The sequence below is a fragment of the Dendrobates tinctorius genome, unplaced genomic scaffold, assembly GCF_039654945.1.
Source record: "Dendrobates tinctorius isolate UK_male_01 unplaced genomic scaffold, ASM3965494v1 ptg000246l, whole genome shotgun sequence".
Taxonomy (NCBI): Eukaryota; Metazoa; Chordata; class Amphibia; order Anura; family Dendrobatidae; genus Dendrobates; species Dendrobates tinctorius.
Genome location: NW_027361913.1, coordinates 11,560,317 through 11,583,996, shown reverse-complemented (window position 1 = coordinate 11,583,996; position 23,680 = coordinate 11,560,317).

Here is a 23,680-nt window from a genome sequence, read left to right as displayed (position 1 = left end):
GTAGTCTGGAGGTTACATTCACTTTGGTGAATATGATTGTTTAATCTTGCTACAATCTTGAATTGTAAAAGAAAATCTTTTTTTCACTGGATAAAGGAAATATTAAAAAGTCCTCTGATGTGTTTTTTACCTTTTTTTTTTTTTTTGCTTACCGATGTCTATTGGCCCAGCTAAACAGGCTGACAAACCCCCGACATACGAGCAAAGTGCACATTCATTGCTTAAAAATACACTGCTCAAAAAAATAAAGGGAATACTTAAACAACAAAATATAACTCAAAGTAAATCAAACTTCTGTGAAATCAAACTGTCCACTTATTAAGCAACACTGATTGACAATCAATTTCACATGCTGTTGTGCAAATGGAATAGACAACAGATGGAAATTATTGGCAATTATCAAGACACACTCAATAAAGGAGTGGTTCTGCAGGTGGGGACCACAGACCACATATCAGTACCAATGCTTTCTGGCTGATATTTTGGTCACTTTTGAATGTTGGTTGTGCTTTCATACTCGTGGTAGCATGAGACGAACTCTACAACCCACACAAGTGGCTCAGGTAGTGCAGCTCATCCAGGATGGCACATCAACGCGAGCTGTGTCAAGAAGGTTTGCTGTGTCTGTCAGCGTAGTGTCCAGAGGCTGGAGGCGCTACCAGGAGACAGGCCAGTACACCAGGAGACTTGGAGGGGGCTGTAGGAGGGCAAGAACCCCACAGCAGGACTGCTACCTCAGCCTTTGTGCAAGGAGAAACAGGAGGAGCACTGACAGAGCCCTGCAAAATGACCTCCAGCAGGCCACAAATGTGCATGTGTCTGTACAAATGGTTAGAAACCGACTCCATGAGGATGTTCTGAGTGCCTGATGTCCACAGATGGGGTTGTGCTCACAGCCCAACACCGTGCAGGAAGATTTGCATTTGCCACAGAACACCAGGATTGGCAAATTTGCCACTGGTGCCCTGTGCTCTTCCCAGATGAAAGCAGGTTCACACTTAGCACATGTGACACCATGGAGAGCAATCTGCTGCCTGCAACATCCTTCAGCATGACCAATTTGGCAGTGGGTCAATAATGGTGTGGGGTGGCATTTCTTTGGAGGGCCACACAGCCCTCCATGTGCTCGCCAGAGGTAGCCTGACTGCCATTAGGCACCGAGATGAGATCCTCAGACCCCTTGTGAGACCATATGCTGGTATGGTTGACCCTGGGTTCCTCCTAATGCAGGACAATGCCAGACCTCATGTGGCTGGAGTGCATCAGCAGTTCCTGCAAGATGAAGGCATTGAAGCTATGGACTGGCCCGCCCATTCCCCAGACCTGAATCCGGTTGAGCACATCTGGCACATCATGTCTTACTCCATCCACCAACGTCACGTTGCACCACAGACTGTCCAGGAGTTGGCTGATGCTTTAGTCCAGGTCTGGGAGGTGATCCCTCAGGAGACCATCCGCCGCCTCATCAGAAGCATGCCCAGGCTTGTAGGGAGGTCATACAGGCACATGGAGGCCACACACACTACTGAGCATCATTTCCTTGTATTGAGGCACTTCCACTGAAGTTGGATCAGCCTGTAATTTGATTTTCCACTTTTATTTTGAGTATCCTTCCAAATCCAGACCTCCATGGGATATTAGTTTTGATTTACATTGATCATTTTTATGCTTTCTTGTTCTCAACGCATGCCACTATGTAATGAATAAAGATTTGCAGCTACGATCTTTCATTCAGTGATATCTACTATGTGGTATCTTAGTGTTCCCTTTATTTTTTGAGCAGTGTATTTTTAAGCATCATTATTGGCAACTCATCGGCCTTTGTAAACAGTACATGTGCTGCCGATAATATGATATTGTAATGCCCCAGAATAAACAAATCAATGGTAGTTTTGTACCAAAGTCATTCCATTTAAACCGAGCATTACACTGTTCACTGATTGGACAGTGTCAGAGTTTGTCGGTTCACATTGCTTTGAGAAGGGGAAGGTTAACATCCGTTGTCAGGAGGATTAATAAATGGAACAGCACAATGCCGAGTTTTAAGTAAAGATGTAGATTTTTTTATGGGGTAGAGATGACATGTCTATTTTAAATGTTGTACTAAAATGTGTGAGTGTATAATTAGTTTTTTTCTACAGGACACTTAATGCAGTTTAAAAGTATAGAAGAAACACCTTAAGTGTGTGTAAAAATCATTGTTTAATCCTGTAAGATGGAAAGTTTCATAAAAAATCTATTAGTGTGGCTTCAGTGTCCAAATATTACAGTGAAGAGGGATGTTTGTATTATTACACGTCAAAGAATGAGTGCTGACATGCAAAAACAAGGATATGGGAACAGATAGTTTGGAGATCTCTCCAACCTTTGAACCATAACCATTCTTTCCACCACTGGATCAGCAGCCAGAAAAGAGATTCTACCAGTAGTCGGGGAGATTCATTGTTTCCTGGACTATACCAGCCGTAAAAAACGGAGGGGGAGGAGTGATTATCTGCCAGGCTAAACATCAATTAAACACATATGTCATAAACGGCTCATTGAAATAATTTAAGACCTGATGTCCTTGTTTAAAAAGTTGAGAGTGGGTTATATTAATCTTTTAAAGGCTTGAAGTATAATTGCAAAGTGTAAGTTTGAACAATAATGTGTTTAAAAAAATATTTTGAGATTGTCTTCATCATGCTTTGCTTTTATAGCACTATATTATTCTGCAGCACTTTACAGACATTATCATCGCTGTCCCTGATGGGGCTCACAATCTAAGTTCCCTATCAGTATGTCTTTGGCATTTGGGAGGAAACCAGAGAACCCAAAGGAAACCTACATTTGTCAGCCACTCCTCCTCCCCACTAAACTTTCCCCACTTTTCAAAAAGTTGGTGGAGCTGGCCTGGCCTGTTGTAAAAAACGCTAAAAGTTGCAAAAATTGATGCTTACAGCCACCATCGCCACAGAAGAGTCTGAGAGCAGTCAGATGCTGGAGAAGACTTGAGGAAGGTCCGTGACCAGCGCTAGTAGAAGACCGTAAGCAGCGCCATTAGAAAACCATGACCAGATCTTCCTAGGGTGAATTGGAGAGAGAAGGGCCGCCCACCACAGAGGACGGGCAGAGACATGGAAGATAGAGGATGGTGAGCTGAGGATAACGTCACCAAATGCAAGGCAGAGGCATGGTGCAGGAAGCCAAGGGGTGAGGGAGACTGCGTTATTTTCCTCCTTCAGAAAGATGTCTGCATTACCCTGGTGCCTGGAAGGACTCAAGTAGCGCCGGAGTGCATCACAGAAGTTGAAGATGGCAGCAACACCAGAGAAGAGGTTGAGGTAGGATTCACACCTAATGCACAGTCAGGTGTTGGAGATGGTACACTGATGCAGCTGATGGAGGTACCCCGTACAATGGTGCCACCCCTTGTTCTTGACTGCAGTGGGACTGGAGAGACCCAAGTTCTGTGGCTTGAGTGGGAAGTGTGGCCTGGTGGAGAAGGTCACTGAGTCCCATAGAGAAGAGCCAGAGGTTGAACTTTCGCATGAGGAACCTGAAGTTACGAGTACACCTGATAAGAATGCTCAAGAGGGGACTTGAATAAATCAGTATGCCAATGCTGGCATCTTGCCCATGAGATGTGCACAAGATGATTTCCTCTGCCATCGTTTAGTGCAAGAGACACGATAATAGATGCGAAAACTGTGGGCATCTGGCAAGACTACAAAGAATATTAAAGGGCTCAAAGAATCTTCTTGCCCAAGGACTGGTGAGTTTATAGAAGAGAGGATTGTAAGGAGGTGGACAAGAGAGAATACGAGTACAGTTGATGCATAGCTGAGCAACTGCAAGCGAACACTGCCAGCTGTTGGTCAAAGGCGAAAATGAAAGTAAAGAGCGAATTATAGTAGTAGTGACCCCAATAGTGGAATTGCATGTTCCCACAGCAAGGGGATTGAGATGACACTAGGTCAGGTAACATCTATGTTGCAGCTACTATTTATAAAAGACCTGGTTGAGAAAATGGGAGTTGGCACCAGAACCTGTACCAGGCAGGTCATATGGCTGTGAGATGGGCTTACAGCCACCACTGCCACAGAAGGGTCCAAGAGCGGTCAAATACCGGAGCTGTGAGGAAGATCTGTGACCAACGGCAGTAGAAGACCGTAAGCAGCACCAGTAGAAGATTGTAACCAGATCTGAACCAGGCTTGGGAGATGATTCGTTTGTAGCAGAGGATCTTAACTATGTGCTGTTACTTCTTGCGTATATGTACGGTACAGGGTGTGGGCCAGGGCCGTGCTTCCGGGAGCAAATACAGCTAATGTGACTAGCACACTGTATATCGAGTGACTCACATATCTAGGACTTGCTGCCTAGTGGGAAACACCATTGACCCCCATTAGGGTCAGTGTAACTATCAGAAGAGCTTACAAAGACAACAGCGGGGAAGGGCCTAATACTGAGAATGACACCCGTTAAGCTGAGACATAAAGGCTATAATAGTCATTTAGCTGCTAGAAAATAATAACATTAAGAACAATGTATGTAATAGAATGTTGCATACATATTGTATTTAGTTGTATCGCTGTGTTGTGATAGTGTCAAAACATACTGTATTGACCTTGCTACTACTGATACCCACAATATAGTGCTTACTGGTGTGTGTGTGTGTATATGTATGTATGTATGTATATATATATATATATATATATATATATATATATAAATCTAGAAAAAAGGGCAGCACTACCAAAATAATATAGTAGGTGCAAAACCTATTCAGCAGTGTCCAAACAGCCAAATTAACAAAAGGAAAAAAAATAGGCAGCACTCAAATTAAATGTGAAAAGAGTGGATACTTTACTGATCCTCAGGTGGCAACGTTTCAACGGTGACCCGTCTTTTTCCTTTTTATATATATATATATATATATATATGTACACTGCTCAAATATATATGTACTTATAGATAGCTTTTCTTTCTGTGTTTTTCAAATAAATAGTGTTGGTTAAGTACCACTGTATCCTCATTGTCTGTGCTGTTGCATCCAAGTAACCTGTTTACACAACCGTGGAGTAATAACAGTATTCTGTTATTCTGTTAAGGTGGGATATATCCAGAAGGATTTCTGTTGTTTAAGCTTGCGGAATCTATTTGCATCCATGCTCGATATTTGTTCAATGTGCTTTAGATAACCATTTAATGAATGGGGAGATGTGTGCTAATGCTGTTCTTGCGTGTTTCAAGGAAAGGAATAGTATTCTAAAGACATAATCAAATTTTGCCCACTTTATTGGTTCCAAAACCAATACTCTACATCCCATCTGAGCTACAGAACACATCTCAAAGGTATCACAGAAAGTTGAGTAGGTATTGTATTTTCAAGCATTTTCTAGTACTTTTAATTTGATGACTTATTGTTGCAGATCAATTTATATTCTTTTCAATAGGAGCTGACTTCTAGTACCTGGTCATGGCCACTAAACAGTGTATGGAGCTGTGGTGTTCCTTTCTATTCACTCTTTATATCTGGCCATCAATGCTGGTCATAACAGCTGATCCTAATGTTAAGTCATTAATAAAGAAGTACTGGGAAAACCCATTAAAAAAAATACAAACAACCTCTTTTTGGACCATGACATAGCAGTATGTCAAGGACATTAAATAATGGTACTGCAGTTGTCTGTTTCAGTGATGTGATTAGTCCTGATCACAGCACTAAATCGGAGGTAGTGGGGCTTGTAGCTGTCATAATGGGACGAGACCAATGGCATGATTGCCAGGCTGGCGTCACAATGGGGACAGCCTGGTACTAAATACATTTCCCATGGCAGTGGTATGACCTAATAGTTTAATTTGTGCATATAAATATTTCTAAGCACAGGCAAAGTATACTGGCATACATAAGTATAGAGAAACGAACCATTTGGGGAGGGGGGTTAAGAAACTGAAGCATAAAAAAACAAAAATGTACATTGGTTAAAAAAAATACATAAAATGGCTCTAAATAAGAAATGAAATGCTGCCTTTTCCATTATGTGGGTGAGTAAATTCTAAAATCCTTGTTTTTGAAACTTTCTGGAGTGCTGCTTTATTGTCCTGCTCTGTAACAAAACATACTGTATATGCTAAAACAACCCCTAAATATTTGGTATGCCCTTAACTATCACAATATATCTTATAAATTTATACACTTATTTTAGATAACAACTATGAAACCAATGTAGTGTATTGCATGGCAAAATTATTGAAAAGGTCCATGTATCTCCTAGATTCTAGCTATATGCTGAGAAAATCCAGGTAGGACAGGGTTAAATCCTAGTACTAGGGGTCCCAATGAGTTGCACATGATTAGCTATGCATATAACCAGGGTAGCTGTTCACCTTATCTCTCAGCCTGGGGAGGGAGAAAACACAAATGTCTCTGAGAGGAGAGTACACAGACCATGTGCTCCAAATCGCAAGTATTGCTGATTACTATAGACAATAGCTGTATTTTGTGACTCAACTGAGACTAGTTCAGCCGTGTCTGAGTAGCCAGGGTTTATATTATTTAGCTAGCGCCTAGACAAGGCTAGGGATTTATGTTTATGCTTTTGTTTTCTGTGTTGTGCAACCAGTGACACAGACATCCTGTTAAATCATGATGCGGCTTTTAGAATCTTTCTTGTGTGCAAAAAAGTAGACCACGCCCCAGGAAAGGTGATTTTGTATGACGGTTACATTACAATTCTTGGAGAATGCGGTCATGAAGTCCCAAAGGGGACAGGTGATCATAGTTTAAAGGTTGAATGTCCTGCGTAAAGGCAGTTACAGCATTGCAAGCACAGTCGGAAAGTATGGAGGATCTTGTTAAGCAACTGATCTCGCAACAGCAGCCCCAACAAGAAACTAACAAACTCATGATCCAGGAGTTGTAACAGCATCAGCAGCAGACAACTCTCTTGACTCAAACTATCTGAGTCAGGGAGACGGCACCTTCCGTCAGCCAAAGTGTGGGACCCATGTGAGGTAAACAATATGGAAGGCCTTGCAGAAATTGACTCTGGAGGACAACATATAGGCTTTTCTGACTGTCTTTGACAGGGTGGCAGACAGGGAGGAGAAATTGCACGCAGAGCAATAGTGAGAAATCCTAACTCCACAGCACAGAAAGCATACTATGTCTTTGCCCTGCAGGATGCCAAGGAGTATGGGAAGCTGAAGGCAAAGAGTATAGCATGTTTGGGAGTAACTCTAGCAGTCAAGGCATAACAGGTGTACTTCTAGCACTACCAAAATGACTAGCTTCCTTAGTCCCTGAGTTTCGACCTGCTAAACCTGGTACAAAAATGTTTGAGATCTGCTCTCCTGCACAGTTGGTGGAAAGAGATGTAGTGGAACAATTTACTCATTGTCTAAGTCCATGCAAAGCAGGGTTGCTCAGGGGACCCCCAGAAGGCAGATGACCAATTGAGCCTCATGGAAAGTTACTTGGATTTTGAGAACTCCCTAAGCAATCAAGGGAGCCTGTCATCTTTTTGGAATACCCAAATAAGGGGTCCAATTCCACTTCTCAGGAGCAATCAAGGGAGCCTGAGGTCATCTTTTTGGAATATCCAAATAAGGCCTCTTTCACACATCAGGTTTTCGCCGTCAGGAGCGATCCGGCGCTTTTGACAGAAACCGGATCCGGCGAAATGCAATGCCGGATCCGGTTTCCCCCCCATTGACTTGCATTTGCGCCGGATCGCGCCGGATGGCCATGCGTTTCATCCGGTTTTCGCCGGATCCGGCAATGTGTCGCGATCCGGCGTCTGGAAAAAACGGCTACTGTAACGTTTTTTGTCTCCGGCGAAAAAGCCGGACACGCCGGATCCGGCGCGTCCGGCTTTTTCACACAATGAAAGCCTATGAGCGCCGCAATGCGCCGGATCCGGTTTTTTGGTCTGAGCATGCTCAGTAGCTCTGCCCACAGGAGATATATAAAAGCAAGACAATGGGACCCTCAGCCACACCCAACATGCCACCCAAGCCAAGAACCAGGAGCAGGAGAAGGCAGCAGACATCTGCAGCAGCAGCACCATCAGCACCACCCCAAATGGAGAAGCAAATGGAACATGCTGAGGAGGGGAGTCCAGCAGCAGATGAGAGACGGTAATTATCAAATCCTCCATTCCTCCAAACTAGGGCCATGGAATATCAAGATATTCATTGGCCCTTTGTTTCTCTTTATTCAACAGCCGCCAAAGAGATGCAGCAGCAGCAGCAGAAATGGCATCACTGGCAGCAGCAACAGCAGCAGCAATACCCACAGCCATGGAGTCTGGCCATCAACAGGACAGCACATCTTCTTCTGGGAGCCCTCCCTCGCATCGTCAGCGTTTGACGGTAAGTTTTTATTTCCAAAATCCATCATCTCTGTAATATATGTCTATTCATTGCCTTTTATTTCAAAACAGGAATCACAAGATGAAGAGGAGCTCCCAGAAGAAGAAGGAAGGGGTGGACAGACACTTGGAGTGGGCTCACAATTGGTAAGTTTTTTGCATCAAACGCAGAAACACAACATCACACTACACACAACACATAGAAAACAATGTTCTGCAGACCACACACAGCAAACAAATGCCTACATCCAAAGACATAACATTTTTTGTTTTCTTCTCTAGTCTTCCCAATCTGGTGCTCGGCCAAGAGGTCCTCGCAGTGCCTCCCAGGGTCGTCGGCGACAGCAACGCGGCGGTCACCAGCGTGTAAGTATAAATATTTTTGCTTTGTTTTTTTGCACTTTTTATTTCATTTCTTTTGTGGAGGCTAATTATGTTATTTTTGTCTTTTTCTTTAACAGCCTTCACAGCGTGCTCCCGACTCTGACGGTGAGGATGGAGGGATTGATGTGGACCGCCTCATCGATCTCGTCAGAGAAAGGGAGCCGCTCTGGAATATGGCTGACCGCCGCCACGCTGACCTTATCATTACCCGACGACTCTGGGAGGAAATCTGTTCGCTCCTTGTGGGCCGCTGGGAGGACCTCGATGTTCGGGCCCAGATTAAAGAGCGTAAGTATATACAGTACCGGTTGCTTGATGTAAACTCCAGTCCTCGTGGTCCCCACGGATCATGTGTTCAGGATTTCTATTTACTATGGAAATCCTGAAAACATGACCCCTGGGGACCATGAGGACTGGAGTTTGTGAAACACTGATGTTGTATACTAACCACTCCTTTCTCGTTTCAGGGAACAGAATTGTGAATCGGTGGCGGTCTGTGAGGGATCGTTTCAAGAAGGAGTTCAATAAAGAGATGCGGGCCCCGAGTGGATCTGGAGGACGTAGGAGCAAGTACAAGTACGCACAAGCCCTGTCGTTCCTCCGGGAAACAATGCTCACCAGAAGGTAAATATTACACACCACATGTGAAAAAAATGTTAGATGTAACTTTTTTTTTTTCAGCCAGGGCCATACCATGTCAGTATTTTAATTGTTTTTTTTTCTCTTTATTCCACAGCACGGTGAGCAGCACTCGGGAGCCTGCACGATTGGACCCTTCTGAGGCGATCCCTGAGGAGACCGGCACCGAGGGACACTTCGACCGCCCCGGTACATCTGCACCTTCCCAGCCTTCCCACACATTCGACCCATCTGTCCCATCCACCAGCACAGGAGCATCGTGGCCGCCTACATTACATGAAGCTGCTGGTGAGGAGATCGCTTTCCCTTTACCCCACCCTTCTGCCCCTGCCACCTCTAGTACACCTGCGGGTACTGGGCGGCAGCGGCAGAGGGGTCAGGAAAAGAGTTATGCGCAAGAGTTCTTGCATCTGAATGCATCTTTCCAGAACTGTCTAAAAGTCTTGTCAGAGCAAATCTCCGCAGGCTTTCAGCAGATCAACTCCAGCATTCTGGAGGTGAAGACACTTCTGCAAACCATGCATTCAGAAGCAAGATCTTCGCCAAACCACACCTTTTTCAGGTCTGTTGTGGAGCGCATGGCAACACTATCTCCTACCCAGCAGATGCATGTAATGCATTCGTGCCACGGTGCTCTACAGCAGGTTACCTCCCAACCTCCACCTCCCACCACTGTAGTTCCTCCACCTGCACCCCCTCCAGCCACTTTCCATCCTCCCCCTCCTATTACATCTGCACCCCCTCCAGCCACTTTCCATCCTCCCCCTCCTATTACATCTGCACCCCCTCCAGCCACTTTCCATCCTCCCCCTCCTATTACATCTGCACCCCCTCCAGCCACTTTCCATCCTCCCCCTCCTATTACATACCAGCAACCTCACCAGTACCAGCAACCTCCCCAGTACCAGACATCTCCCCACTTCCAGCAACCTGCCCCGTACCAAACTCCTTCCCCGTACCAAACTCCTTCCCCGTACCAAACTCCTTCCCCATACAACTTTCCATCAACATCATCTGCTCCTACAGTCCCTGCCCAACCCTCCACTCCACCGCCCACCACCTCTTCTGCCTCCCACATGTCCACCCATTCTGTAGCTTTTTCCACACCTTCACCTCTAACTGTTCCTTCCCCACCACGATCCCAGTCCTCTCTCCACACACCCAGTGTCGAAGTGTCCCGCAGCCCCTCCAGCAGTATTTCCACCCCACAGTACACAGATTTGTAATGTGTGTTTTTTGTAATAAAAATGCCCATTGGGTTTAAAACCTTTATTAAAAAAGTTTTTTGCACTTTAAAAACATTTTACAAAAAAAAAAAAAATTTTAAATAAAAGTTAAATTATCGTTTCACAATGGTTGTCTGTCATTTCTTTCTGCGGCGAACTATGTTTAAAAAAAAGGTTAAATACAGGGTATTTCAAAGGTAAAAAGGTATTCAAAACCAGGTATATAACTGTGGGTAAATTTTAGCTTTTTGCCACAGTTGTGTTCCTGGTTGTGTTTGAAGCAAAGTATTTCACCTAAAAAGTTGTGTTTATTGTTGGTGATTTCCTAACAATGTACACAACTTTTGTTAAAAGGTGAAATACTTTGCATAAAACACAACCAGGTACACACCTGTGGCCTAAAGCTAAAAATAGTAAGACCATGACAAGATAGCCAACTTGACAACATCCATCTTCGCCAGTAACTTGCTCTTCTCTCCAACCTGCACTTTCTTCTCTACAACCTGTCAAAGAAGGGCTGTAGGAACATGCTATATATAGTTTTCCAGTAGCCAATCCCGTTCGGAAGGCCACAAGGGTCAATTTTAAAAACCGGATCCGGCGTAATCCGTCGAAAAACGGATAGAAAAACGGATGAACCGGATGAGACGGATCCGGTTTTGTCTGTCAAGAACAAGACGGATCCGGCAGAAAACCGGATGCGGCACATCAGGTTTTACAAAACATTTGCCGGATCCGGCATTCCGGCGCGACGCCGGATCGCGCCTGACGCCGAAAACCTGATGTGTGAAAGTAGCCTAAGGGGTCCAATTCCACTTCTCAGGAGCACACAAAGACCCATGATGGGTTAGAGACAGTTTGAAGGTGTACATCTCATACCATTATCTGCTGGAGGTGTCAGGCCCCAGGTCTGGACTGCTCTGTAGGTCAATGCTTCTAATTTATTTCACATCCTGAGGGCAGTACTGTACCTCACTGTGGTGAGGGTTCTCAGCTGTGCCAGGTGACTATGGACGGTGTTACTGTGACTGCATTTCTTGACTCAGAGAGTTTGGTTACCCTATTAATTGCCACACCTCCACATCTGCTATTCCCTCGGAAGAGAGTAAGGGTAAGGTGTAGGTGTAGCCATGGAGACACCAGAAACTATTGCATTACACAGGTTGACATATGAACAGACTTTGGTTCTGTGTTCTACTAAGTTGGAGTTGTCAAAGGACCAAAACGAGAGACCAGGTAACAGAGCACCTCCTCTAGGCACAAGAGGCACCACGTAGAGGTTATAATCAGTTGGCTCGAGTGAGACAAGTTAATCCTGGTGATGTGGTACTTGTGTTAGTGTCCACAGTGGAGAGAAAGTTCCTTACCAAGTGGCAGGGAGCCTTTGAGGTGGTGGAAAAGATGGGAGAGATCAACTATAAAATACACTGACCAGGGAATAGGAATGCCTTCAAGAAATATACCATTGCAACCTACTAAAACCCTGGAAGGTTAGCAACCCACTCAAAACCCCTTGCTTGCTGGCCCAGTCAGAATCCAACATTGGTGCTATCAAAGTGGCAGAAACTTTGTTACCTTTCCAAAAACAGCATTACTGTAAATTGTTACACCAGAATAGGGTCAGGTTCTCGAAGTTACCAGATCTCACTTGTGGCATCAGGCATGAGATGTGAACTGAGCCTAACGCTCGGGACAATATAGAGCCCTATTTGGTTCCTGAAATCCACTGGAAAGGTAGTCTCAGAAGAAACGAAACTGTGCTGGCCACACAACCTCACAAAAAAACAGGTCAGAGCATTACTGTGAATGGTAGGTGATTACAGGAGGCTGAGAGCATTTCAATCCTTGAAATAAGCCCTATGCTCCCAACTGGTGTTAGCCTGCCTAGATTTCAAAAACCTTTCACAGTGCAAACTGATGCTTCACACTGTGGGGTTAGTGTTAGTTTTCTTGCAGGTAATAGTTGGGGAAGAATACCCTGTGTTGTATATCAGTCAAAAACGAAATGATCATGAGAAAAAGTATGCAGACACCCTGTTTAAATGTGCTGTGGCTTTCAAAGTCCTCCTCGTGTGCTATAAGTAGACCGCGCCAAACCTTTTACCATCAGAAAGGTGATCCGTATGACAGTTATGTCTCAACAAATTACATTTTAATTTGAATCCTAAAATGAAATATATAAAAATTCATTAATATCTACAGTATGTACCTAAAATGGTACGTACAAAAACTGCAATTGGTATTGCAAACTCCCCCCCCCCAAAAAAAAGAAAGAAAAAAAGATAATTTTTGGAATGCCAACATAAAAATATGTGATGCTGAAGGAGTTAGTTCTTGTATCACAGTTACACACATATAACTCAATTCCTATATTTCTTAAAATTACCGGATTAAAAAGAATAACTTTCTTTTTTGTCCCCCAAATTCATTTTATTTTTGTTCATAGATCTCCAATCGTCTACACTCTATAGCAATTCTTTTAAATTGCATTCATTCTTATCTTTTTACTCTTGGATTTACAAAGACAAGATTCTTCCTTCCTATTATCCACTTCAAACATGTCCAGCCAGCCTATAATTGTGCTGTATTCTATCCCAATGTACCTTGTTCTCTTCAATCTACTGACAGAGTTAGATAAACAGATAATCCTGCTCCATTGCCTGGGAGACCACTTTAAGCGGATTAATTGCAGAGGGGTCTTAATAGAATTGTATCTTCAAGTGATCTAAGCAGAAGCCATCATGCTGAGAGGCATTCTGTAAATACTTATTAGCTTATAGGGAAAGCCTCTTGGGTCCTCATCTGCTCAGCACAATGTGCAGAGCACACACTGACTACTTTATTTCAGGTTGTCTGCTGCTTTTTTCTTCTCTCTATTTCTTATTCTTGTTTTCTGGAAGAAATTATTTCCATTGTTCTTAAGGACATTGACTTATTATAAAAAATGAAGGAAAATAGCAATTCAATCACATTGGACAATTTCCAATTGGCCAATTGTCTTGTAATAGTAAGCATTCCAGCAAGGCGTGTAAATTTTAAATGGTTGATACAAAGCATAAATTTATCATATATAAATAATGGCATGTTAATTTACTAGATAAAATCGCTAAAAAAAACCTTCAAAGTATCTAAAGATTTACTAGCAGCTAAAACTAATTGTCATGTCTCCCTTCTGATTCTCCTTGATCTCTCTGCAGCATTCGATACTATGGATCATCAGCTCCTCATCACAATGCTCCAGTCTATTGGATTCAAGGACACTGCTCACTCTTGGTTTTCCTCCTACCTTTGTGACCACTCCTTCCGTGTACATTTGCTGGCTCTTCTTTCCCTCCTCTTACTTTTACTGTCGGGGTTCCTCGGGGTCTCACTTTTCTCTATAAACTGCCCCTAATAGATAAATCATCAGCAGATCTGGTTTCCAGTACAATCTCTATGCTGATGACAACCAATTACAATAGGGAACACAATTTTCATTGAGTTAAATCTGACGCTTGTTTTCGACTAACATATGACCCAAGTTTTTCTCCATAACAACAACTTTTTAAGCTACAGGATACCCTCCTTTGTCGACAAAACCGTACAAAGTGTACAATTGAAAATAATGCTTAAAAAATGAATGTAATGTTTATTTAAACCTATTTTGTTCATACAAATGATATAATGTTACTGTACATCAAATTGTGTGAAAGTATTAAAGTGAGATAGTAGTTACTGTAACATCAAAATTTATGCTTATAGCTTTTCCTTGAGTGTTCCATCTGTGGACAAGCTTGCATAATGCTCCATCAATAGTCTTACCATCATATATGCATCCAATCTACCCTTATACTGTTACTCCATGACCTTCAAGTCTTGGTGGAATTGTTCACCTTAGTCATCACTGACTGCACCAAGATTTTCAGGGAAGTTAGCAAGATCGTTACTCAGAAAGTGCATTTTGATGCTCATGTTGCAACCAAGTATTTTGTAGCTCTCCAAGAGTTTCTGGGCAATTTTTGGTGTACTTGTTTGCTCATGTATTTCCAAGAAAGTTCTTGACAAGGTCTTTGAATAATAACCAAGCATTATTTTGGAGTTCTGACAGTTTCCTGAAGAAATGTTAATCTATGAAGAGCTGACGAATTTGTGCACCATCAAACATGCCTGCCTTTATTTTTTCAAATGATGCTACGAAATGCCAAAATGAAGTAATTGAAACAGTCTACTTCAGTTGGCAAAGCTTTAACAAATTGCTTCATGAGACCCAGTTTCATGTGCAGAAGTGGGAATATAATGTTTTTTTCTATCAACAAATGTTTCATGTAAAATGTTTGGATCACCGGGTTTGAGGTCAGGTCTTGGAGGCCAATCTCTCTCAGGCAAAACTAACAGGTTAATGAAATTCTTATCCTCTCTTACTGACAACTTTATCTTCCAAAAGGTAGGGTAGAAAACAAGGGAAACTGCTACCTTGCATCTAATCCTTTTAAACAGGGAGGAAATGGTTGAGGAGGTAAAAGTGGCTGGGACCCTAGGAGGTAGCGACCATGCTATTTTAAAATTTTGGATAACTAGAGGAGGAAGACCTGTGAAGACTCAAACTTCAAGGTTAGATTTCAGAAAGGCAGATTTTAAGGAATTCAGAAAGAGAATTGGAGGGATCCAATGGCTGGATATCCTTAAGGACAAAAATGTCCAGGAAGGATGGGTAATCGTGAAAAATTAAATTCTCAAAGCACAATTGTTAACAATTCCGAAAAAAGGGAAGAATAGGAAGCATTTAAGGAAACCAGGATGGATGAACACAGAACTTAAGCACATGCTAAAAAGGAAGAAATAAATATTTATAAAATGGAAAGAGGGAGGCATATCTAAAGAAGAATATAATGCTGTCTGCAGAACTTGCAGGGCAAAAATCAGATTATCTAATGCCGACAGTGAATTGAGGCTTGAAAGAGATGTCAAAAGCAATAATAAAGGATTTTGGGGATATGTCAAAAGTAAAAGAAAAGTCAAAGATGCTATAGGATTTTTACAGGATGAAAATGATGAAATGGTACGACGGGATGTTGAGAAGACCAAACTTTTAAATTCCTATTTTGCATCTGTTTTCTCTCAGAAAGGAAATGTAACATCAACTGTTCTTCACTGTCCTATTAAGGGAATAGAAGAATCCAGGATATCTATAAACAGAAATATAGTGAGGAAACACTTAGCTAACCTAAATGAATTCAAGTCTCCAGGTCCAGATGAATTACACCCCAGAGTACTGAAGGAGATAGCAGAAGAAATTTTTGAACCCTTCTCCATAATCTTTGAAAATTCTTGGAGAACATGAGAAGTTCCAGAAGACTGGAGAAGAGCAAACGTTATTTCTATCTTCAAAAAGGGGAAGAAGGTGGACCCAGGCAACTATAGGCCGGTGAGTCTGACTTCTATACCAGGAAAGATCTTTGAACAAATTATTAAACAACATGTATGTAAGTACCTGGATAAGAATGAAGTGATTAAACAGAGTCAGCATGGGTTTGTAGCTAATAAGTCATGTCAGACTAACTGAATTTCCTTCTATGACATAATCACTGATTGGGTGGATCAGGGAAATGCTGTAGATATAGTATATCTTGACTTCAGCAAAGCATTTGACAAAGTATCTCACACAATCCTTATTGAAAAAATGGCTAAGTATGGAATGGACAAGGCAACTGTTAGGTGGATTCATAACTGGCTTAGTGATCAGACCCAAAGAGTGGTCGTAAATGGCTGCACATCCAGTTGGAAGAATGTCTCAAGTGGGGTACCACAGGGCTCTGTCCTGGGCCCTGTATTGTTCAACATCTTTATCAACGATTTAGATGAAGGAATTGAGAGTAAACTGATTAAATTTGCTGATGACACAAAGCTAGGAGGGATAGCTAATACTAGAGAAGAGAGAAAAGATTCAAAAAGATATAAATGAACTGGAGCAGTGGGCAGCAACTAACAGAATGGTTTTTAACAGGGAAAAATGCAAAGTACTACATCTGGGCAATAAAAATGAAAAAAGCGTATACAGAATGGGAGGAATAGGGCTAAGCAACAGCACATGTGAAAAAGACTTTGGTATACTAATAGATCAACAGAGCGCAGGCATGAGGAAGTCTGCTTCAATGCCTGTGACAGATCGCTGATCTGTCACAGCGATCTGTGATGATGAGACAGATCAGCGATCTGTCACATGACAGTGATGTCCCCCCTGGGACAATGTAATAAAGTTAAAAAAAAGAAAAAAGTGTAAAAATAATTTAAAAAAGATTACTAAATAAATAAAAAAAAAAATATTCCCTAATAAATTCATTTATTGGAAATAAAAAAAATAAAAATAAAAGTACACATATTTGGTATCGCCGCGTCCATAACGACCCGCCCTATAAAACTGTCCCATTAGTTAACCCCTTAAAAAATAAAATTAAAAAACGAAGCAAAAAATAATGTTTTATTATCATACTGCTGAACAAAAAGTGCAATAACGCACAGTCAAAAAGACGCATATAAATATCCATTGTACCGCTGAAAACGTCATCTTGTCCCGCAAAAAACGAGCCACCACACAGTGCCATCAGCGAAAAAATAAAAAAGTTATAGCTCGCAGAATAAAGCGTGCAAAAATAATTATTTTTTATATAAAATTGTTTTCATTGCTTAAAAGCGCCAAAACATAAAAAAAGACATAAACGAGGTATTGCTGTAACCGTACTGACCTGAAGAATAAAACCGCTTTATCAATTTGTGTAAACGCACCCCCCAAAAGAAATTAATGAAATGCTGGTTTTTGTTCATTCTGCGTCCCAAAAATCGGAATTAAAAGCGATCAAAAGATGTCACGTGCTCGAAAATGATACCAATTAAAACATCAACTTGTCCCGCAAAAAATAAGACCTCACATGACTCGGTGGGTCAAATTATGGAAATATTATAGCTCTCAATATGTGGTGATGCAAAAACTATTTTTACAATAAAAAGCGTCTTTTAGCATGTGACAGCTGCCAAACATAAAAACCCACCATAAATAGTAAATCAAACCCCCCCTGTTATCACCCCCTTAGTTAGGGAAAAATAATAAAATTAAAAAAAAGTATTTATTTCCATTTTCCCATTAGGGTTATGGTTAGGGCTAGGGCTAGAGTTAGGGCTAGAGTTAGGGCTGAGATTAGGGTTAGGGGTGTGTTGGGGTTAGGGTTGGAGTTAGAATTGGGGGGTTTCCACTGTTTGGGCACATCAGGTGCTCTCTAAATGCAACATGGCGTCTGATCTCAATTCCAGCCAATTCTGCGTTGAAAAAGTCAAATGGTGCTCCTTCCCTTCCAAGCTCTGCCATGCGCCCAAACAGTGTTTTACCCCCATATATAGGGTATCAGCCTACTCAGGACAAATTGCAAAACAACTTTTGGGGCCCAATTTCTCCTGATACCCGTAGGAAAATAAAAAATTGGGGGCAAAAATATCATTTTTTTTGGAAAAAAAATGATTTTTTTATTTTCATGCCCGGGCATTATAAACTTCTGTGAAGCACTTGGGGTTCAAAGTGCTCACCACACATCTAGATAAGTTCCTTGGGGGGTCTAGTTTCCAAAATGGGGTCACTTGTGGGGAGTTTCAATAGTTTAGGTACGTCAGGGGCTCTCCAAAGGCAACATGGCACCTGCAGAGCATTCCATCAAAGTCTGCATTCCAAAACGTCACTATTCCCCTTCCGAACCCCGACGTGTGCCGATACAGTAGTTTTCTCCCACAAAAGGGGTATCAGCTTACTCAGGACAAATTGGACAACAACTTTTGGGGTCCAATTTCTCCTGTTACCCTTGGGAAAATAAAAAAATTGGTGACTAAAAGATCATGTTTGTTGAAAAAATAAAAAAAATTTTATTTTCACGCCCGGACTTTATAAACTTCTGTGAAGCACTGGGGGGGTTCAAAGTGCTCACCACACATCTAGGGTTAATAAACTTCTTGAATATGGTTTTGAGCACCTTAAGGGGTGCAGTTTTTAGAATGGTGTCACTTTTGGGTATTTTCTATCATATAGACCCCTCAAAGTGGCTTCAAATGTGATGTGGTCCGTAAAAATAAAATGGTGTTGCAAAAATGAGAAATCGCTGGTCAACTTTTAACCCTTATAACTTCCTAACAAAAAAAAATTTAGTTCCAAAATTGTGCTGATGTAAAGTAAACATATGGGAAATGTTACTTATTAAGTTTTTTGTGTGCCGTATCTCTGTGATTTAAGGGCATAAAAATTCAAAGTTGGAAAATTGCGAAATTTAAAATTTTTTGCCAAATTTCTGTTTTTTTCACAAATAAACACAAGTTATTTGAATGAAATTTTACCACTAACATGAAGTACAATATGTCACGAGAAAACAATGTGAGAATCACCAGGATCCATGAAGCGTTTCAGAGTTATTATCTCATAAAGGGACAGTGGTCAGAATTGTAAAAATTGGCCCGGTCATGAACGTGCACACCACCCTTGGGGGTTAAGGGGTTAACAGAAGCATACAGTCTAGATCACGTGAAGTCATTATTGCCCTGTACTCCTCTTTGGTCAGACCTCATCTGGAATACTGTGTCCAGTTTTGGGCACCACATTTTAAAAAAGACATCAACAAACTGGAGCAAGTTCAGAAAAGAGCGACCAGAATGGTGACCGGTCTGCAAACCCTGTCTTATGAGGAAAGGTTGCAGGATTTGGGAATGTTTAGCTTGCAGAAGAGAAGACTGAGAGGTGACTTAATAGCTGTCTACAAATATCTCAAGAAAGGAAGTAAGTGCTTAAATAAAAAATAAATTCTGCTAACCCCTTATACGCTGACTTTGTAATTACATTTACTATATAGAGTAATTAGTATGAGAATGACACCCGAATTATTACATAATACCAGAGATTGTCTGTCTGCTGTCTCTAACACCTTGTCCTCTCTGCAACACTGAATCTGACCAAAACTGAATTCCTTTTTTCCTCCCTTCACTACCACCTAAACTTGAAATTGCTATTTCTGTGTCTGGTTCCATCATAATTTTCTTTCATTCCCCATATCCGATCACTTGCTCACACATGTCACTTGCATCTCAAAAACATCTTGAGAATCTATCCTTTTATTTTCTCTTACTGTTGCTCTGATTTATTTTTTACTGGATTACTGTGACTCTCTACTAATTTGTCTAAATTTTACTAAATGCTCCCCTCTCAAATTTATCCTGAATAGGGTAATATTTTTGTCTAGCCGCTATATTGATGACTCCATGTTGTGCCAGTCATTGCACTGGTTATCTATCCACTACAGGGTACAATATAAATGTATCACTCTTACCAATAAAGCTTTCCACAGTTGTTCACCACCCTATGTATTCTCCCTCATCTGTATCCACCAACCTATTGGTGCTCTCCATTCTGCTAATGATCTAGGACTAATAACACCATCTATAATCTAAACCTCACACTTCTGCCTCCAAGACTTCTCTTGTGCTGCGCTAGTTCTCTAGAATGCACTACACCTTACAATCCGGTTAATTTCCAGTATCGACAACAATGATACATTCGATTTTACTATTGATTTATGCAAAGTTAGTTGAAAGTTAACTTTCCATTTAAGAAATCTGCTGTTAACTAACTTCTTAGTAGCAGAAACCACAGGACAGATTCAGAAATCCTGTGGACCCAATGCCCCAACAAGTCAGAGCTACTTTGACACACGAGTAGGCCTACAGATAGTTGGTTTTAATGTTAAGGATGATTAGTGTGTGCGTATAATATATATTTTCTCTTAAGAATTTGTAGATTAAGATCTAGAAATTCCTGATTCATGAATTCCTGCAAATAACTTGAACAGCAGGTACGCAATACTGTTCCTCTGCCAGATAAATATAAACCGCAAGTACATTTTCTGACCATGAAATTGTTGCAGTGATTAATAGATGTGTGGTAGGCTTTTATTTTCACTCCAGTTTCCTCAGGGGCCCATGTGGTGCACAATCTACTGTAATGCTTTTTAAAGTTGAATGCTTTCCAGCGATCGCGTGGGGTTATAAATGCGAGAGCTCCCTCACATGCTTAAGGGTGAAACTGTTTCTTTTCACTTGTCTAAATGGATTCTGAGAAGTCATCTTCAAGTTTAACTGTTATGAATTTAACCGAGAGTCCTTCTAGGTTAGTAGAAACAAATTAGTCATATTATTTTTAAGGTTCGGGTACAGTGGTTCCATATATGGATATTTTATTAGCCCAATACCAGTTTTTTGTATTTGCTAATTCTAGTTTCTTAAAGTTTAATTCCAGAAACGAAGGTTCTGTTTAAGTGCAATCTTTACATGCAAACTCAGTGCTTCCATAAACCCTTCAATTTCTTCTTGTGTTCAGGAGGGCTCATTTATTAATTGCTTTAATATTTTTTTTTTTTACTAAGTTCATATTTTTTTAACGGAAAGAGAGTAAAGTCGCAGTCTTTCCTTATGAGAAGAGTTGGTTCACAAGTAGCCCCAACCTAGTCAGCCAGAGGGTCCAGCATAGGTCAAAGATCAATAGCCTTCTTTTAATGAAACTCAGAGAGTTGGCTTTGTGCTCTGACATCTGTCTATAGTACCACACTAGCATCCCCTCAGGGCTTAGCAAATCTCCCAAAGAGTTATGGTTTTCAGGAGATAAAGAACCAAATAATCACACCAACCTGTACAAAATCAGGAAGAAATCTTGTGGAGGCACCACATGCCTAAAATCTATTGCTACAATCTGTAATGAAGCAAACTGAAGAATATGGTAAAGTGATTATGTTGGAATATGTTTGGTGCAACAACTCCATTCCTGTCTATGAGTGTTTAGCTGCTAGATTTGAATGCTGTTCATAAAGTTACAACAAAAAAACAAAAACTCCCAGAGGTTCACCAGGGAGATCATGTGACTGTATTTGCTGTTTCCCTGTGTATGTGTATGAGAGAAGCAGCCTGCTGCAGATGCTGCACAGATAGAGACACACAAATGATTTATTCCTGATCTATTAAGCTTTTCATATATTGTTCCTGATTGTACCTGAATAAGCAAGTTCTGTTGTCACATGCTTACGCTTTGAGAGTATCGTGAGTAATTCACTGCCAACAGATTAGGAGATTGACGGAAGTCAGACGAATGTATTCATTTCTACCACAGCTCCTATATTAGGACCAGGCCATTGCTACAAATGGAATAGTTTAGAAACGTCCCATGTTGGGGAAGTAGGAGACCTGTAGGAATTGCCCCTGCCCTAGAGCCTTTGGATTGAGCTAAGTTGGGCCTGGTGTCTAGTGATCAAGTGAGAAATACAGTCCATGATATTAATGAGCACAGCGGTTGTAGCTCAGTAGTTAAATACACCATGGTCACTAAGACCTAAAATTTTCTTCAGCACAGATCGAAAAAAGATCCATAGGGAGTGGTGGCTCTGGAATATGTGGGAATTATCAGCTGAGTAATACCTCATTTATTATTTTATGCTTTTCGTTCACTCCTTGGCCAAATTTTATCTTGAAAAATGCCTTTAAGGTATTGTGATGCAGTGACCCTTGTGACAGCTAGGGGCCGCTGTATGGGTCATACACACAGGCATATCCATTGTGGTAATGGAGATAGGATGGCAAATGACCGGTATGTATCCCAGGGTGGGTGGCCCAGGGATGGAGGCTTGAACGTGTGTTGATCAGCAGAGGTACTGCTGAGGTTTTTGTTACAGTGTATCAGGGAAAGCTTTCAGGTGGCTTGGTGAGACGGGTGGGACCAGTCACATACAAACCCACCCAGGGGCGTGTGTCTGAACGCCCATAGTAAGCCTGTATATGTGTGTGTGTATGGCTGGATGTCTGGAAAGGACCTGTGATGAGGTCATAGCCATGTGATCCGTATCTCACCGGTGGGTGTGGCTATGGACCATATAAGGTGACCAGGGTAGGTCACCTGGGCAGAGTGCCTGGATCTGATTGGTCGGTGTGGAAGGTCTCAGAAGGCCGACATGCTGGAAGGTGTGCTGCCTTCCTGGAGCGGACGCCACTGACCGTGTGTGGCCTGTGTGTAATGGCCTGTGTGTACCAAATAGTCCCAAGGAGGAATGGGACCTCCGGAGTGAGAAGCAGCTAAGAGGTAACCCTGGACAGGGGGAATTAACTAAGAGACTGTAAAGCCTGATTGCTGGACAAAGCACAGCCTGTGTGACCACAGGGTTAAGGGAGCGGAGCTCCACAATGAACATTCATTTGGTCTGCTGTAAGACTGTTATAGTTTGTTCATGCTGCTATGGTTTATGCCGTGTACAATAAACCGTATGGACTGTGTTATGTGAAAAGCCTTTGCCGGACCTGGTTTATCTGCAGCCAAGTGAATGTTCCCCAATACACTCAGTGAGCGCTACCTTACAGTATGTACACATGTCTTTAAGATGCCAGTGGATTTGATGAGGCTTTCCTCTAGATATTTTTCTTGAAGCGGCTTCGCTGAAAGCTTTGCTGTCGATTTTGCAGAATGTCCGCTTTTTTTTCCCAGAATTTAAACTATGACTAGTGAACCGTCCTTTTAGGGAAAGCTACCCAAAGAATGAACATGATACTTCCTTTAACATCTTTACAGTTGCCGTACTCTGAAGCAGTTAAAAGCGGTAAGAAGAAATTGAACATATGTGCAGAGCAATATTGTTTTTACAGTACTGTGCTCTATTTTCATTTTTTGTGGTGCTTTGTCAGTTGGGTTCCATGCGGCATCTGCTTGAAAATAATGTTGAGTGAACGTACCCTTTTGGAAAATTCCATGATACAGATTTTATTGTAAAAACTTCTGCCACTGAAAATTAATTGAATTCAAATGAAAGGGTAATTTCAGAACTATATGAATAGTAGTTTCTACAGTATGGGAGATCACCTCTAAAGCTTTTTTTCTAACCTCCAAATTAGTAAGGGTCCTCCCAAGTTGAAGTTGTGTGAATCAAAAACATCAATAAAAGCAACTAAAAATCTAAAAATTTAACCTAAAAGTTATTTAAGTGATGCCCACTGTATCTGGCTCTTAAATGACTTTTCTGGGCTTTAGCTAAATTCCTG